Below are 4,920 nucleotides of genomic sequence, written 5' to 3'. Positions count from 1 at the left end.
ACATCAATTTTTATCATTAAACTTTCCAAAGTTTCCTCATCTAAAAGTAGAAAAATTCTACACTTTTATACCCCATGTAGTTCGTAGCACTATAACTCAAGGACCAATCATTGAAGAATACAAGGATCATCCAACAAATATGGTAAGTTGGATTGTGAGAAAATCAAAGTTTAATTTTCAAATAAGGATACATACAAAAGCTTTTGTCTAATATTTTAGCAGTACTGTGAAGGTTAAAAGGCAAGACATGCTATTGCCAATCTTCTATCATTATGTTATCTCGTCCCAATCTAGGGCTTGCTATATATATTGACAACTTTGGGTGTCCATGAGACTAGGATGTCTTTGAGATTAGTAAAGGGCACGTGAACACCTAAACCCTAATTTGAAAGCTTTGCTAGGAGATGCAGAGTCATGTCCAAGTAGCAAAATTTGTGAATGAACACGATGATGCTATTGATAACTTTGCATAAATATATACCTAATTGCAACTTTATGCCCACTAAATTTTTTGCCTACGGAAGCAAGAACAAAAAATATGAGCCTAAGTGGCTTGAGATTTGGAGAGATATCATATTAATAGCTTGCCTTACAAAACACAAAAACAACGCACTTGTAAAAACTAGAATCTATGTTGTAGGTGCAATATTTGTCATAATTATTTTGAGAAATTGACAAAGCGATGTTACCAACTTGAAGCTCCAATGAGTCATCATAGTGGACATGGAGCTCCCTCTAGTTATGCCATCAAAATCACCTTTACGAACACCATCTTTTGTACAAGGCTACGAATGATCCTAAAATGTTTTCTAACTATGTCAATTTCTTAATCAATGCTTGATATCCAAGGAGACAAAGATCTGTTACTTGGGAGTAGAGTGTGCCATTGACAAAATAGATCACTTATTTTCATGTATGAGTTTCAAGACGAGCATACATGGCCATAGATAGATAGAGAGCACAATAATACAAACCAAAGATGTCCTTTGGCTCTTCATTCCAAATCTTTTTTTATAGAGAGTATATACACGACGAAGGTCACAAATGTTAGGGAAATGAATCTTGACTCATTATCATTTATACCTAAAGGATTAAGCGATCATGCTTCTCTCTCAAGTAAGAGACAATGCAAGGTGAAGAGAAAGATTAAAACTAAATGCTATTAAAAGGGGAGAGGAGCCAAGAAATCCGGGTAATCTTGATAGAGATGATGGGAACCTTTCTTATGAAGTCTATACATGAGGAAGACCGCAAATGTTACAGGAAAGAATCTTGACTCATTAATATTTGTACCTACACGATTTGGCAGCCATGTATCCTCTCAAGTAAGAGACAATGCACGATGAAGAGAAAGCATGAAAATAAATGCTATTAAGAGGAGAGAAGAGCCAAGGAAACCAAGTAATCTTGATAGAAATGATGGCAACTTTTTGATGCTGGCATAGATATGTAGTACCCCACCCTAATTGGATGTTTTGTTGAGTGATGAAAATATTACTCATCTTGCCCCTCACAAACGTCCGCCCGAACATGCGTGCGGATGAGGTGGCAAAAATTGGTTGGGTTGAGAAGGTGTCTCCTACTTTGCAAAATGAACAAGGGAAAACCCCTCACCCATCTATGCTAAATGGCTGACGTTTGCAAAAGTAGCTATCGGAAGGTGAGCGTTTCACGTGTCCCTTCAAAAGCACTTGGACTAAGCACGTTTGATGACAGTGGCTGCGAAAAGTAAAATCTTAGAGGATGTCCGCCCTGTGTGACACACAATACATCCAAATGAGTCCTTTTTGGCCCTGTCCGCTGCCCGTGTGTGATAGGGACCTTAGCATCCCGCATTCGTAGAAACAACCGACCAAGGAGACTTTTTTATTACCTTGATTATCTAAGAACGAATTCTGCCATACAGGAAGGGGAGGTATGCCACTTGGCATCCGTGAGTTGAAATCCTAACTCCTAAATTAAAGCTAAGAACCCGTAAAAAGAACTCCTAAAGTAAAGCTAAAAACTCGTAAAGCTAAAAATATGCAGAAACGCAAGAGGCCACCACCTTGTATAGCAGCGCGCGCACACACGAGGGGGGAGAGAGAGAGAGAGAGAGAGAGAGAGAGAGAGAGAGAGAGAGAGAGAGAGAGAGAGAGAGAGAGAGAGAGAGAGAGAGAGAGAGAGAGAGAGAGAGAGAGAGAGAGAGAGAGAGAGAGCAATTGACGACGCAGAGCAGAAGACAGAGCGGAGAAGAGAACAGGTAATTCTTTTTTTTCCATGCTACTCGTTTTTTTTTCCATGCTACTGCCGGGGAGAGAGACAGAGAGGCATGCTACTGCTGGGGGGGGGGGGGGGGGAAGAGAAGAGAGAGAGAGAGAGAGAGAGAGAGAGAGAGAGAGAGAGAGAGAGAGAGAGAGAGAGAGAGAGAGAGATGCGTTCTGCGTTTCAATTGCTAGCTGCAATTGTTTTCCATGCTACTGTCGTGCAGGGTATACCACCTCCCATGGGAGCACATGCAAGGCCAGGCATGCCCATGCCTCCTAGTGTGCCCCAACGACCGGGTATGCCTCCTCCTACAGGTCAGATGCTATGTATGGTGCTCCTTGTCCTAGAATACCACCCCCAAAACCTCAACAACAACAACCTCCACAGCAATAGCCCTGAGGCTTTCGACCATGCCACCTCCACACTGCAACGCTTCTCTACAGCTCAAGCCACAACTGACGGACTTCCGGGGGACAGAGAGAGAGAGAGAGAGAGAGAGAGAGAGAGAGAGAGAGAGAGAGAGAGAGAGGTCCTCTAGCTCGCAGCTGCATGGCAGGCGACGTCTCAGCAGACTAGCCGTCTGTCATAAATATGCACGCAAGTTATGATCAAGCTTCCTGAGTGAGCCTTCCAAAGACCGCCATAGCCATCACACAAAAGCTGAAACACCTCACCAAGCTACACGTCAACAGGAATCATTGCAAATTTAAAGAGAGAGAGAGAGAGAGAGAGAGAGAGAGAGAGAGAGAGAGAGAGAGAGAGAGAGAGAGAGAGAGAGAGCAACCATTATGCCGAGTAAAGAGAATATGAAGAATTCTGAGTGAGGAACGAGACCCTCACCTCCATGCTTGTATGAGATATTGAGTGTCCAAAACAATGGACTGCTGCGCCTCAACTGAGGTAGTCAGATTGTTGACTGCGGCTATGAACTCGGGTTTAACATGAGCTCTTGATGGCGGACTTGTGTGTTGTTGTTTTGTTGGGGAGGCTAGCTCAAGAGCCTTCACCATGGTCGACCAGAGAAATGCCTGCATGCCTACCTTGCTAGCTCAAGAGCTTCCGCCATGCATGCATGCACCGTGCTCACACGCCCAAAGCTCTCTAGAACTTGGAATGAGCTAGCTGTGTCTCTATTGGCAGCTGTTGAGGCTGCCCCTTTGACGGCTTAGAGAGAGAGAGAGAGAGAGAGAGAGAGGGAGGAAGAAGAAGAAGAAGAGAGTTTTAATGTCGTAGGAAACTATCCCAAGAGATCTTAAAGATAGAGAGAGAGATGAGAGAGAGTGCAGTCAGGAATCGCAAGATGGTAATATAGACCAAAAAAAAAATCACGATGATATTGTTAGTCTAAGAGAGTTTTAACGTCGTAGGACACTATCCCAACAGACCTCAAAGATCTAGCCGACGAGGAGTTAAACGAGAGAGAGAGAGAGAGAGAGAGAGAGAGAGAGAGAGAGAGAGCAATCTGCAATTGCAAGATGCTAATATAGACAAAAATAAATAAAATTACAATGATATTGTTAGTCTAAGAGAGTTTTAACATCGTAGGAAACTATCCCAAGAGACCTTAAAGATCTAGCCGACGAGGAGTTGAACTCAAGAGAGATAGAGAGAGACAGAGTGCAGTCTGCAAAAAATCACAAGATGCTAATATAGACAAAAAAATAAAATTCACGATGATATTGTTAGTCTAAGAGACTTTTAACGACGTAAGAAACTATCCCAAGAGACCTTAAACATCTAGCCGCTGAGGAGTTGTTGAACGAGAGAGAGAGAGAGAGAGAGAGAGAGAGAGAGAGAGAGAGAGAGAGAGAGAGAGAGAGAGAGAGAGAGAGAGAGAGAGAGAGAGAGAGAGAGAGAGAGAGAGAGAGAGAGAGTTCAGTCTGCAATCACAAGATGCTAATATAGACAAAAACAAAAAATCACAATGGTAGTGTTAGTCTAGGGCTTTTCGATTATACTGTTGAGCAGTAGCCAATTACTTTTTTGAAGTATAATTCACGAAGATATTGTTAATCGAAGGCTTTTCGATTTTCTAGCTGCCTCCAAGTGTGTGTGTGTGTGTGTGTGTGTGTGTGTGTGTGTGTGTGTGAGAGAGAGAGAGAGAGAGAGAGAGAGAGAGAGGGAGGGAGTCTGCGTGCATCTTGCGTAATTCATGATCATATTGTTAGTCTAACGCTTTTCGATTATACTATTACCAATTACTTTTTTGAAGTAATTCACAATGATATTGTCAGTGGCCATGCTAGTCCTTTCTTAAAAAATACTGTGTGTATGCTTGTTCCTTGAATCAAATGTAAGAAAGCAAAGCTAACAAACTATCGTCATTTTTATTAAAAAAAAGATTTTACTAATAAAACTAGCCCCTCTAACACTAGAGGAAAATCATAAGCCCCCCTTCAACACTGGAGGGGATAAAAGTGGCGGGGGAAGGGCACATGCCTTACAGTATTATAAAAAATGTGGAGAATTGTGCCAACTCCACACCATACTTATGTATGGTTTTTTTTCCACAACACACCAGCATTCTGTGCACGATGTTTGCACAAAAAACACTAGCATTTTGCACGTGCATGTTGCTGAACTGTACGGTTTACTACAACAAATAATTCCATGTTGTCAATTAACACAAAACTTCTGCATTGCCTTTTTAATTGAGAAACCATATTTCCTTTA

The sequence above is a fragment of the Adiantum capillus-veneris genome, chromosome 13, assembly GCF_014529385.1.
Source record: "Adiantum capillus-veneris isolate H3 chromosome 13, ASM1452938v2, whole genome shotgun sequence".
Lineage (NCBI taxonomy): Eukaryota > Viridiplantae > Streptophyta > Polypodiopsida > Polypodiales > Pteridaceae > Adiantum > Adiantum capillus-veneris.
The sequence above is the reverse complement of the archived record's forward strand: the minus strand, read 5'-3'. Positions refer to the sequence as shown.